Source organism: Hippopotamus amphibius, chromosome 8 (assembly GCF_030028045.1).
Source record: "Hippopotamus amphibius kiboko isolate mHipAmp2 chromosome 8, mHipAmp2.hap2, whole genome shotgun sequence".
NCBI classification, from domain to species: domain Eukaryota; kingdom Metazoa; phylum Chordata; class Mammalia; order Artiodactyla; family Hippopotamidae; genus Hippopotamus; species Hippopotamus amphibius.
In genome coordinates this window covers 80,108,955-80,123,970 of record NC_080193.1, presented here as the reverse complement: position 1 = coordinate 80,123,970, position 15,016 = coordinate 80,108,955, and positions in this window count along the sequence as shown.

The following is a 15,016-nucleotide window of genomic DNA, read 5'->3' as shown; positions in this document are numbered from 1 at the left end:
TATTAAACCTGGTAATTTTTGACTAGTCTGATTTTTTATATGGCAGCTGGATTGTCTCACAGTCAATACTCAAGAGCACCAGGCAGAAACTGTCATTTAATTAACTAGCCTGAGAGGTCATGTAGCCTCATTTTTACTAAATACTTTTGTGTGAAGATGTCAGAACCCCACTCAGATTCAAGTGCACAGGACATAGACCCTGCTCAGTTGCAGGAATGTCAAGTAACCAATGGTCGTTTTTTTTTAAAAAATCACCTTATCAAATTATAACAAGCTGGATATAAACTAAGGACAACTCTTCTTAGACTCATGAATTATTGCAATTACTTAATCAAATTGGTCTGATATGATTTTCATACGATCTTCTGATATGATCTAGTGCTTTATTGGGCATCTATCATAATTGATTTATAAGGCTACTACTTACTAGAAAAGAAATGCCTAGGCTTCAGTGCATTTTGTTCCACAGAAAGATATCATAAGAATTCTTTAGAGATATATTTAATCAATTTCTTGACCGCTGGGCTTCTATAACAATTAAACTCTTTTAAAAAAATTGTCGGAATGATCTTGTCAATATTTAGAAAGGAATAAATGTTAGGAAACATCAATTCAATACGTAATGCCACAAATGCTAGTGAATAAGCTAGAAAAATGGAAAAATAGAAACAAATAAGCCCATTTACCCTGGTACATCTATGTAGTTATACCTTAATAGTCAATCAATCCTTAGTTACCTCTCTAGGCTCAGTTGTATTTCCACTCCTAAGTCAACCACTGGTGCTAATGAAATAGAAAGCAGTGATTGGTTTAGCCTAGGTCATGTGCTTCCCTTTAAGCAAGCAGATACAAGGATGGAAATTGTGAGTCATTGGCATAGGAAAAATAGATGCTGGAAGATCCACTATCAAGAATCCATGATGCGAGAATGTATATTCCAAACAGAGGAAACAGCTTGTATAATATTCTGTAAGATCATGGATCACATGTGGGGTAATGGCAGGGAACTGTTATGGCTGGAGTAAATAGTATATGAAAGCTGTGCCTACACAACCACAGAAACCAGACCATAATTATGTCACACTGAAGGATGATTACATAATTGATTCATTATCAACATTCTTTCAAAGTGAAACAGAAGCCTCTTTTTTTCATGGAGCTGAGATATGAGACTTGGGAAATATAGGGAATAGGAGAGTATAAATGCAGAAATATTACATAAAATTTCATTAAAAAAAACACTTATGTTCTCCAGGATCTTAGCAACTGTGCTCAAGCTAAAGTTGATTACCTTCAATTACAGGTTCTATTCATGGGCCCATGAACTTGACACTTGAAAACTTCCCCTGAGAATCACCTGTCAAAAATACACTTTGCCCAGCTGAAAACTGATTTTTAAATACTTTATCCTGTTTTAACTCTGTCTCAGCACACTTATATGTCATTTTCAAGCAGGCACCAATTGAAAATAGAATCAAGCATTAAGGAATTGCGTTGATACTGTATCTTGGATAGCACTTAACTACTTACAAAGCATGTTGCAAATGTTGTCAAATTGAATATTTATAATCTTGTAATGAGTGTACACTGATGCTCATTTTATAGACAAATAAACTGAAGCTCAGAAAGCTTAGTGATTTTCCCAAAGATACACAGATGATCAGCGGCAAATGAATCTCAAGGCTAGACTCCGGTATTCCAAATCCAACACTTCTGTGGCTGTTGCCCTCTCCTGTCATGAATAAACCAGGCATTACCAGAAGCTTCTCACTTATTAAAGTATTACTTGAATCACAGAATGCACGTCATGTTTTAAGCTACTCTATGTAACTGGAATTTCAGCAATAGTTTGCCTATAATCAAAATACTTGGATAATAGAAAATATTCAACATAAGTAATCTACTTTAAGAACAAATGCTCATAAAACACCACCTTGCTTGGATGGATCCTACATCTTGGTTGTAGATTCAAGACTTTCCAAATTTTGGCTCCAACCACTTCCAAATCATGTCTTTCATTCTCCCATCTCTGTGTCCTATATTGTCTTGGCGTTGAGACACTTTCCCATTGCCTACTCTCTTCCTCTTGCTTAAAATTATCTTCCCAACACCTCTTCCATTTCTGCCTTTCCAAATCTGATCTGGGATTTAAGGCACAGGCCACATGGAACCTCAAAGTCATTATTCCCCTGCTGACCCCTCAAGCTATCTTACCGTAACTCTATTCCTTTCCAACACTGTCTCTCTGTCTCAATGTGTGTGTATGTGTGTGTGTGTGATGATAGAAAGGCAGATGGGAGCATCAAAGTTCTCTGCAGTTGCCTTACTCAGTTTGGGCTGCTGTACCAGAATACCATAGACTGTGGGGCTTAAACAATAAACATTTTTTTCCCACCATTCTGGAGACTGAGAGTTTGATATCAAGGTACCAGCAAAACTGATGTCTAGTGAGGGGATGTTTCCTGGTTTGCAGATGGATGTCTTCTTGTTATATCTTCACACAGTGGAGTGTGAAGAGAGAGATTCTCTCTCTCGTGATTATAAAGACACTGATCCCATTCATGAAGGAGTCACTGTCACGACCTAATTAGCTTCCAAAGGCCCTGCTTCCAAATACCATCACACTGGCGATTTAGGCTTCAACATATGAATTCTGGGAGGACAAATATTCAATTTGTAGCACTTTGCCCCCAGCATCCCCAAATTTATGCCCTTTTTTTCATGAAAAAGACATCCATTTCATCCCCAAAGACCCAGAAGTCTTAACTCATTTCAGCATCAGCTTTAAAGTCTCACCTAAATATCATCTAAATCAGATATGAATGAAACTCGGAGTAAGATTCATCCTGAGGCAAAATTCCTCTCCAGCTGTGAACCTGTGAAACCAGACCAGACAACTTATATGGTTCTAAAACACAATGGTGGGGCCTGTATAGGATAGAAATTTCTATTCCAAGAGGGAGAAATAAAAAAGAAGGAAAGAGTGATGGGTCCTAAGAAAGTCCAACACCTAGCAAGGCAAACTCCATGAGATATTAAAGCTTAAGAATGGTCCTCTTTGGCTTGATGCTCTGCCTTCTGGACCCACTGGGTCATGTAACCTGTGCAGTCACACAGGGCCTCACACTTAGAAGGGACTTGCACTTGGTTTAAGGCTCTGCTGTTGCAATCTTGAAATTCTTAACAAGTTTTGAACAAGGGGCTCTGCATTTTCATTTTGCACTGAGGCTTGTAAATTATGTAGCTCATCCTGCTTCCTTGGTTTTAATTATTCTAACAAGTTGCTTTGGGACTGAGAAAGAAAGGAACAGTCATCTCCTACTTAACTGGCCAATTTTGAAATCCTCTCTTGGTTGTCACTGTTTCTCTGCCCAAAACTGACCTCTAGAAGTGAGCCGAACATGGCTTCAGAGCTGTATTCCTCAAACCACTTCAGCAACCCCGTTTGTTCTTGGCTGCATTCCTAGTGGATCATCAGCCTGTGCTCTTTTCCATCTCCCCCTTGTGGGGAGGGTATTTTTCCTTCCCTTTTCTTGAAATCACAGGAAGGGGCACCAAAATTAACCAAGATCACTCTGTAAGGAAGGGATTCTGATTTACTGACTTTTGATTGCCTGCCTGTTTGGACAGCCAACTTGATGATTTTACCTTAAGCATATCTGAGTGGAGAAGAAAGTTCTAGAGGGAAGACCCAGCTTAGATGAGGGGTGGCGGAGAGGAACACCTTTGGTGCAGATAAGACTCTTACTGTTCAGCGTGATAAGTTTGCCTAAGTTTATTGCAGACATTGTGGTAGATGACTGTGCTTGAGCTGTTTTGATGGTACCCTACCCATGGTGTTGCCTATTGGGTATTGGGTATTGTGTACCAGGAGCAAGAGGCTTGGATGGAGGCTGGGGGAGGGGGACACTGCATGAGGGAGGGCCACTGGCTGTAGTAAGAAAAGGTAAAGCTGGAGTTATAGTTGTATCCTTTATACAGAGAAATGTTCACAGTTACCCCACAATGTCCTCCAAAACACTCACACATGTATCCCATAGGGAGAACAGATGTTGGGTTCCTGCCCTAAAAAGGGCATTACCAATGGGATAGTATAAACTAGAGAAGCAATCATAGTCAACAGGGAATTGCAGTTGAACTTTCAGATAAAGAGAGAAACATTTGCCCTGCTTCCTCTCCCTCCCCCAGTGCCCAGCACTGACAGAGACAGAACCAGAAAAACTAGGGGAGGAAGAACAAAAAATAGCAGACACTGTCCCTTTTCCAAATTCAAGCTCCTCAGGCCAAAGCCTAGCTGGTGCTTAGCAGAAGGGAAGAAGAGCTTTACATTGCACACAAGAGCCAGGCTATAAACTGGGTTAGACTGCCTGGAGATTTTCAGTAATGAAAGAGAACAGAAACTATGGGATATGTCCTAGATTCATAATAGGGAGGCTAAAAGATATTTGACAAAACACAGTTGGCTTAGTTGAAGAAACTTGAGTGCATCATGTTTTTGTTTGCTCATGTAATTCAGATTGTTTAATAAACAATTTACAAGTTGGCTCCCAGAAGGAGCCAGGGAAACGCTTTCCTGTTCAATTTTTCTCAGGAGTTGGAGAAAGACAGAGAGAGAGACAGAAAGAGAGAGAGAGAGAGAGAGAGAGAGAGAGAGAGAGACAATCCTCTATATAATTGCTTCCCTTCAGTTTGGGCAATTTAGGTCCCTAATCTACCGCTGAACTGATAAGAATTCTAGTAAGGGAAGGCTGGCTCAGTCCAACCTACATTTATCCAAGCCCTGGGATGGAATCAGTTGCTCCTATACCGCACAGGTTACGTGGAGAAACGTGAATTCCTGCATATAATCAGGTAAGAAGGAGAGGGGTGCTGCTGACTAGGTCACCAAAACTCTCCACTGCATGGGGGCCACCACATGTGGTAATCATCTGCTTCCATATTTCAATGACCCAGGTGGCCCTGGGCGGTGTGGACCAATTTCCTCTGGGCTGTTCGGTACCAAGGGTCTCCTCCATTCTTCACAGTCAGTGGGAGTCGCTCATGCCCAGATAAGGAAAGGACAGGTGTCTCTTCCAGCACGTAACTGGTGACCAACAGGCCTGTGTGCTGTGGTCACTTAATCATCCCTACCCTTCTCCTCGTTGCCCTGCCTAAAGAGAGATTTCCTCTAACTCCCAGAACCATCATGAGTCAGCTTTGGCATTTGTTTCTTTGAAAATAGCCTTCTTTTAATTTTTTTCTTTTTTCTTGCTGTCTTCCGGAGTCAAGCTCTAAAAACAGAATTAAAAATTCATCTCCCAGTGTGTCTCTGTGATGTTCATTCTTCCCATGCTGGAAGTTTGGCTGGCACACACTTCCTCTAGGCTCTGTTGAACAACTCTGCTCTTTAGTCCACTAACTTTTATTTTGAACAGATGAATGGTAAGTCATTATTGGTTGAGAATGTTTTTAATATAACATTTAAAAAAGTTAACTATCACATAACATTTTAAAAATGCTTCTGAAAGTATTATGAGAGAAGCCAAATAATTTTGTTTTCTTTTCGGTGATTTAAGAAGAAAATTTTATTGCCATTTTAAATATTTGGAAAACATAACCTGGTATTTATCCAGATTGAGGACATTTTCACATTTTGCAGTTAGATGAAGTGTTTACCTGGAGGAAGCTTGTGTGAATGATCTAGAAGTACAGTCTCCTTGCATGGGGATACTCTAAATAGTTAACCCACGCTCTTGAGTAGTCATCAACTCCACTTTCCCAGCCTTAATTGCTGTCAATGTCAAGTAAGTAACAGAGTTTTGTTCATTTGTTCTCTCTTTATTTTGGGGGCATGATGGTAGCTGAGAAAATATATGAGTGAACAATAAAGCATGATTTTTGGTTTGTGACTCTGCTTCTTTTTCCCTCTGCCTTGTCTGTCCGTTGACCTTTCTCACTTCTTACGCCTCCAATTTATGCCAACTTAAAACCTTGCAGCAGAAGTTAAGAGTGCAGGCTTGGGAGTTAGTCTGACTGGGATAAATCCTGCTCTGCCTGTTTTCAGTTCTGTGATCTTAAACAATGCTACTTCTTCTTGCCATGTTTCAGATGCTTTAATAACAAAATGATAATAACAATACCTACTTCATAGAGCTATTGAGGAGCTTAAATAAATTAATACATGCAGAGCCCCTAATGTGTGTCTGGCTGATGGAGCAAATACTCAGTAACCCTTAGTTGCTCTTGTTATTTTTCTTATTATTCTTTGATACCTTGATTAGGTCCCCTCATACCTCTGACTCAATTTTCTCACCTGCAAAACTGGGGCCATAATTTTTTTCTGTGCTTATATGATGTATACGGATCTGAACAAGGAACACAGAGGGGAGTAGTCATTAGGAAAATGTTGGTGAATTAACACTAGGGAGCTTTATGCCAGGGCTGTTTCCAGAATCATCAGAAGCTGACGAGGCTCAGACTTCAGTCAGATGCTAGTGGATGTCTATCTTCCAAATCAAGGGCTTGCCCCAACCTCCGTGCTGAGTCTGGAAAATTATTTTTCTCCCAGAAATAAATGTATGTATGTATGTATGTATGTATGTATTTTGTACTTTTTGTTAAGAACTTTTATTGAGATACAACTGACATACAATAAACAGCATATATTTAAAGCGTAAAATTTGATATATTTTTTCATATTAGTAATGTATATATGGCAATCCCAATCTCCCAATTTATTCCCCCCCAACCCCCCCCCCCCACCACACTCCCCATGCTTTCCCCACTTGGTGTCCATATGTTTGTTCTCTACATCTGTGTCTCTATTTCTGCCTTGAAAACTGGTTAATTTGTACCATTTTTCTATAGTCCACATATACGTGTTAATATACGATATTTGTTTTTCTCTTTCTCACTCACTTCACTCTGTATGACAGTCTCGAGGTCCATCCATGTCTCTACAAAAGTCCCAATTTTGTTCCTTTTTACAGCTGAGTAATATTCCATTGTATATATGTACCACATCTTCTTTATCCATTCATCTGTAATTGGACATTTACATTGCTTCCATGTCCTGGTTGTTGTAAATAGCGCTGCAATGAACATTGGGGTGCATGTGTCTTCTTGAATTATGGTGTTCTCTGGGTATATGCCCAGCAGTGGGATTGCTGGGTCATATGGTAACTCTATTTTTAGTTTTGCAAGGAACCTCCATACTGGTCTCCATAGTGGCTGTATCAATTTACATTCCCACCAACAATGCAAGAGGGGTTCTCTTTTCTCCACACCCTCTCTAGCATTTACTGTTTGTAGATTTTCTGATGATGCCCATTCTAACCGGTGTGAGGTGATACCTCATTGTCATTTTGATTTGCATTTCTCTAATGATGAGTGATGTTGAGCAGCTTTTCATGTGCCTCTTGGCCATCCGTATGCCTTTGGAGAAATGTCTATTTAGGTCTTCTGCCCATTTTTTGATTGGGTTGTGTGTTTTTTTGATATTGAGCTGGATGAACTGTTTTATATATTTTGGAGATTAATCCTTTGTGTGTTGATTCATTTGCAAATATTTCCTCCCACTCTGAGGGTTGTCTTTTCGTCTTGCTTATAGTTTCCTTTGCTGTGCAGAAGCTTTGAAGTTTCATTAGGTCCCACTTATTTATTTTTGTTTTTATTTCCATTACTCTAGGGTGTGGATCAAAAAAGATCTTGCTGTGATTTATGTCGAAGAGTGCTCTTCCTATGTTTTCCTCTAGGAGTTTTATAGTGTCTGGTCTTGCATTTAGGTCTTTAATTCATTTTGAGTTTTTTTTTTTGAGTGTATGGTATTAAAGAGTGTTCTAATCTTATTCTTTTACATGTAGCTGTCCAGTTTTCCCAGCACCACTTATTGAAGAGGCTGCCTTTTCTCCATTGTATATCCTTTGTCATAGATTAGTTGACTATAGTTTATCTCTGGGCTTTCTACCCTGTTCCAGTGATCTATATTTCTGTTTTTGTGCCAGTACCATATTGTCTTGATTACTGTAGCTTTGTAGTATAGCCTGAAGTCAGGGAGTCTGATTCCTCCAGCTCAGTTTTTTCCCTCAAGATTGCTTTGGCTATTCAGGGTCTTTTGTGTCTCCACACAAGTTTTAGGATTTTTTGTTCTAGCTCTGTAAAAAAATGCCATTGGTAATTTGATAGGGATTGCATTGAATCTGTAGATTGCTTTGGGCAATACAGTCATTTTCACAATGTTGATTCTTCCAATCCAAGAACATGGTATGTCCCTCCATCTGTTTGTGTCATCTTTGATTTCTTTCATAAGTGTCTTATAGTTTTCTGAGTACAGGTCTTTTACCTCCTTAGTTAGGTTTATGCCTAGGTATTTTATTCTTTTTGTTTTAATGTATTTATTTTTAAATATTATTTATTCATTAGTCAGAGGAGTTCTGATGATGACAGCATTGCCCTTGACATTCTAAAAGATGAGGCTCCAGGCCTCAGACAACAGTGTGCTCAGGAGTCATCAACCCCTGGGCTCCTGAGGGCAAGTAAACACAACATGCTGGGGATGGGACAGCAAGAGCTGGAGATGGTTCAGAAAGCGTCAGCGGGGAGTGTATTAGGATCTTAGCTGAAAGTGGAAAAATATGTAGTCTGAGAAACATGGGGTGAGAGGAAAAACTGCCCAAAGAATAAGAATGTATTGGCTCCCTTTGAACTTCTGCTCTTTTTTAAAAAAAATTTTATTTTTTAAATTTTTGTTGAAATATAGTTGATTTACAATGCTGGGTTAATTTCAGGTGTACAGCAAAGTGATTCAGTTATACACATATATGTATATATATATATCTTTTTTTTTATTCTTTTTATCTTTTTTTTAAAATTTTATTATTTTTTTAAAATTGTTTTTGGGTGTGCCACCTGGCTTGTGGGATTTTAGTTCCCTGACCAGGGATTGAATCCAGGCCCTCGGCATTGAAAACACAGAGTCCTAACCACTGGACTGCCAGGGAATTCCCTATATATATATTTTTAGATTATTTTCCATTATAGGTTATTACGATACTGAGTATAGTTCCCTGTGCTATACAACAGGTCCTTGTTCGTTGTCTATTTTATGTGCAGTAACGTGTATCTGCTAATCCCAAACTCCTAATTTATCTCCCCCCACAACACTGCCCCGCTATCTCTTTTGGTAATCATAAATTTGTTTTCTGTGTCTGTGAATCCATTTCTGTTTTGTAAATAATTGTGCTTTTTGGGGTAGAGTTAACTCTTCAATGCCTGTTCTCACCGTCGCCCCTAAGAGGCGTTTGTCAATGTTCTGATGGTGACAGACCAGCTCAGTCTCTCTAGTTGCTAAAGTGTAGACAATAGTTGACTTTGTCACTACCTCCTTACTTAGTACCAAAAATCACGTGTTTATATTGACTAATGAATAAATAAGTGGTGAGGGGATATTTCCAGTGATAATTTTTGACTTCTTTAAAAACTTCCAAATTTACCTGAAGAGGAAATTGGAACCTCTGGGGCTAGGCATTATCTAAATGTACATTTTCCATCACTCTTTAACTCTCAGTCTGCTTTTAAATTATGTTTTTCCAGCGCTTTTCACTGATGTTATATGCTCAATTAAATTTATTTTATATACTGTATTTTTATTATGCCTTGTCATCTGTAATCCTTGTTGGAATGGAAATTCTAAAATGCCAAGGAAATTTTCTGTTCTCTGTTGCATTTCCTTGTGTCATATCTAGTGCAGAATAAATGCTTGTGGAATAAACGTCTATCGGAACACCAAACATTCTGCTGGACTTCTTTTCTTGACTCTCTTTTCTGTGAGTTCGATACTGAATTGGATACTTGGTCTAGAAAGGCTTATGATGGAATGTCAAGAAATGCTTAGTTAGTTACTAACAGGTTGTGGGCATAAGAAGTTACAGCTTCTTATTTTTCCAGAGCTATGCATAGGAGTTCTGTTGTTACTGATGCATTTTTGAATGGCTTTTTTATTATGGTAAAAAAAATTAAATTTACTATCTCGATCATTGTAGTTGGTGCATTTTTAATGAAAAGTAATACATTTTATCTGCTTTGAGTGGCAGGTGATTAAAACTGTGATCACTGTTTTCAGCAAATCTAGATGAAGGAAGAACAAATTCACACGGTTTAATTGGGGAAATATCATCAGGCTCTCATCCCCTAGGAGTTAAGGAGAAACTAGAAGTTCTTGGAGTTTAAGGGGAACCTCTTTAGGAGCCATGAATGGAGCCTAAGGTTTTGGCTGAAGCATGAAGCAGCTAATGTGAACATTTATCTTGTTGTGTATCAGCCATGACGTGTTATGTGATTGCAGCTCTGTACTTCTGCTGGATTTAGAATTTTCATACTTTAAAAGTGGTATATTTCTTAAGAATTACATAGATTTCTTTATTCATTTCCTCTCCTTCCTTTCCCCTTCCTTTTCCCTTCTTTTCCCCTTCCTTCTCTCCTTCTCTCCTTCCTCCCTCTTTCTTTCTTTCTTTCTTTCTTTCTTTCTTTCTTTCTTTCTTTCTTTCTTTCTTTCTTTCTTTCTTTTTTCTTTCTCTCTCCCTCTTTCTTTCTTTCCTTCCTTAATGTGTACATATTGTATGCAAAAAATGTCTTTAACATTTTTGCGGCATTACAATCTGACTCTTTTACGGGCTTTTCTCATATATACACATGAGTTCCTAGAGGATGGTCTTTCTTTAAACAAACATGTATTGAGGATCTTAGACACCAAGATAGATTAGGCACCAGAGGCAGGGTCTAAAAGCTGATAGCAAATAGAGAAGACATGAGCTATACTTTCTAGAGATGTAAAGTCTAGAGCAGGATTATGAAACTGCATGTATAATCCCCCTGAAACTGTACAGGTCGTCCATGAATTGTGTATGTGTCATTTTCCTCAGATTTTCAAAAAAGCCTATACCACAAAAATGTTAAGAATTATAACTACATTTTTTCTTTGTCTCTCTGAATGCTCTCAAACTTTTCCTCACCCTTTTATCCAGAATTGTTCTTTCAAAAAAAATTATTTATTTATTGGCTCTCTTGGGTCTTTGTTGCTACATGTGGGCTTTCTCTACTTGCGGTGCGTGGGCTTCTCACTGCAGTGGCTTCTTTTGCTTCAGAGCATAGGCTCTAGGCACGTGGGCTTCAGTAGTTGTGGTACATGGGCTCAGTAGTTGTGGCAAATGAGCTTAGTTGCTCCTCAGCATGTGGGATCTTCTCGGACCAGGGATCGAACCCATGTCCCCTGCATTGGCAGGTGGGTTCTTAACCACTGCACCAGGAGGGAAGTCCCCAGAGTTGTTCTTAATGTATTGCTCTACATATTGCCCCAAGAATTTGAGAATCAAAGAAACAAACTGCTGCTTGATGTTTACTAGGAGGCCCTTTATTTTTCCGAGACACTGAATTCCACACAACAATTGCTTTGCTTCTTACACTGGCATCCCCTTTACCTTTCTCTCTGCCAAACAGCAAATTGTAGACTATTCCAGTTGGAGGTGTTCTCATATATCACATTATCTGCATCCTTTATTTGTTACATTGAAAAGCAAAACAAAACAAAATGTTTCAGAAAAATTTAGTCATATGTCGGAGGGCACATGGCAGCTTGGACTTAAGTTACTGCTTTTTCTACATATTTTTGCGCTTGAATTTTAAAAGATTCTGATGTCAAAAAATGAAGAAAGAAGGAAATAAGGGAACTAATTTGGTGAAGCTTTTTTAGACATTTCTATGAGTTTCATGAACGGTCAATATGTGGTCTACTGTCTTTTTCTATTAAAAATGTTGCTAGGTTTAAATTAACTATCCTGTTGTTTGAAAGAGTTGTTAAGAGTAACTTTCACAAATGTCATATGTGACCGTGGAGAAGAACCCAGTGCACTGAAACCTAGAGGGTCTCTTGGTATCATCCATCTTTATTCTATCTCAACAAATTGCAATTTGATTCATTTTGCTTTCCTCAATAAGAAGGAAAGCAGAATCCTTGCTCCTACTTTATCTGTGTCACATACTACTGTTTTTGACATGACAGAGAGGGAAGGGTTGTGTGTGTATAAAGATTTGGGCCAGGTGTTAAGCCCAGACACAACACAGTCTGCCATGAAACAATCTTTGCACCTGGGTTTTGTGGTTCTCAGAGCATCATGGTAGAATCTAGAGTCCCTGCCACATTCTGGACCAGAAACAGGCAGAGCAGGGAGCAAAGTAGCAAATGGACAGAGTTCAACAAACCAGTGGGAACCTTTCAAAGGCAAACAAATAATTGTTGATAAGTTTTTAATGAAAGGCCATTCTGAAGGATAAAAGGGGAAGACATAGGAAGGAGATAATGAAAACTGAAAAGAAGTGAAACTGGATGTGAGGCTCTGAAAGGGCATTTTGAGGGGACTATTTCAGGAAATGAAAAATTTAAGTGGTCAAAGGATTCTTGCAACAATAACAGTAGATTAGCATTTTGTTTGCTTCTTTGAGCACAGATAATATTTGTTGATAGGAAGGGAGGCTCCAATGATTCTTCCCCTTGTCCATTTTGCTCAGACCTATCTGCACTCAACTGGCCTTCAAGTCCTGCTGATAATGTCCTGGATATCACTTAAATTCATCCCAATACCATGAAGACATTCTCCGTTCTGTAATCAAATGTTCCTATACAACTAAAATAAAAGGCAAATGTTTTTAGAAAGTTTCACTCCCATAAGTCCAATAGTAATTTTATAAAAAGTCTTGAGGCACTTAATATACCAGGTAGCAGTCTCTGGAAAGCTAAGGAGAACAATTTAAAGTAAAATTGTGTTTCTCAAATTAATGGCTGAACATCACTAGTTATAAACCAAAGCCTCAGTTACCCAAGGCCCATTAGCTTTATCAGTTCAATTCGACATCTACCATGGCCAAGGCATTTTGCTAGAGAACATGACCAAGTGCATAGATGAGTTAAAGATGGCTCCATCCTCAAGGAGCTTACACTCATTGATGGAGACACAGGTATTCAACTTATGCTAGAAGGCAGACAATGATATGCTTGTACAGGAAATGCTTAACCTAGGAGGCCTGGGTGCTCACAGCCTGCACACCTCTTCCTAAAAGAGGCCTGTTTTCAGGTCTTGACTTTGACTGGCTCCTAGGAGCTGAACTCTGAGCCTCAGACTCATGGATGCACCCTTTGTTCACAAAGACCCTCCAAATTTCCATTCTTTGTCTCATACACGATTAGCTGAACAATTTGTACCCATTGATCAACTAGAGAAAAATGCTTGTTAACCAAACTTTAGTTAAGTTTCTCCACTTTCTCCAGGCTCCCAAACTTTGACCCATCCTGCAGCCTCTCCTTCACAAGCCCCTCCTGGGAATAGGTTGAGCACAGGATAAAATGTTCGCTGATCTACCGTCCCATCATGACACCTGTGCTGGCTCATCTTGTTTGTCTCACTCTCCACACCTGGTTCTCTCCAGTCCTTTTCTCTGTGAAAGAAAACCCCTTTTTTGCCAACCCCCAAGTCACTCGCAGATCTCATAGTTGGAGCTTTCTTACCTTTGCAATAGACAATAGCCCCCCTTCCTTCCCGTTGCAACAGCCCCTTTACCCTTCTTGTAATAATCCTTTCAAATAAAGTTTCTCCTTATTAATGTCCAGAATTTACTTATTCATTTATTTATTATTATTATTTTTGGCCGCCCCACGCAGCATGTGGGATCTTATTTCCCTGACCAGGGATCAAACCCCTGCCCACTGCAGTGGAAGCACAGAATCCCAACCACGGGACCACCAGGGAGTTCCCAGAGTTCACTGTTATTCGACATTGTCCCCTGACTGACTAGACAATTCTTTAAGTAAGCATATCCAAGCCTTCTTATTAGTGAATAAAATACAGTGCTCAGGAGTCTCAATACTTTCTTTCTATAAATTTTAATAATGTTTTTGAGATTGAATGTGCTTTCATTTATGTGGGCTGGTGTTCATAATGAGTGTTTTTATTTTTAAGCATAATTGACCTATAGAAAAAAAGAAAACATATTTGTTTTATAATCTAAGTATATGACTTTTCAGTACACACACACACAAATGATTATAGTCTCATACATAAATTAATCTCAATCAATCTTGATTTGAAGAGATGCATTGTGATTTTTACCTGATATGACTTTGTACTTGGAAAACATCAGCTTGTAATTAAAATATCGACACAATTGTCCAGCCATTTCTACAATATCTTTCCAGTTTTCATACAGATATTAGGAAAACAGACTCCACTTTTGCCACTCATTGTTTTAAGCATTGTGTGGGTCATTTACGTTCTCTGTATTTTAGTTCTCCCTTTTGGAAAATCGTCATAAAAACTGCAATTAATAAAATTGTTGAGAATAGTAGATGTGTTATTATCCTTATTTTTAATTACCTGAACACTATTCTTTTTTTTTTTTCTTTTTCTTTTGCGATACAGTGTATCTTTGTCACAATAAATTCTATTGAGTTCAAAGAGCACTGGTCCATTTACCTCTAAGACTGAAAATTTACCTCTAGTTTCCTGGCACCTAGGTTAGTGTATCCCCAGGTCTGCAGACTCCTGGTTGTTTTGTGCCTCTTTGTCTTGTCATCAAGACTTACTATAAAGGCCACCGCCTATCAGTCTCTGGAGGGTGGGGGGAGAATGGCTGGTTTTCAGATTCCTACTAGGATTCTCCAGACTAGTGGCTACAGGGACCTCCTTCTTTACCCTAACACTTCCTACGGCCTCAGGCTCTGCCCTTCAGGGCATTATTTACACCAAAGGTCCTTACCCAGGAAATGGGATATTGGGAGACGTTTTTGGTTGTCATAACTGGGAGGAGATATTTACTAGTATCTAGTACACAGAGGTTGGGGGGCAGGTAAGGAACACCCTGCAATGCGCGGGACAGCACCCCACCCCGCACAAATAAAGAATTAGACAGCCCCGATGCCAGTAGTGCTAAGGTGAAGAAATGCTGATTTATGTACATATTACTGATCCTAACAAGTGTAGTAAAAGAAATT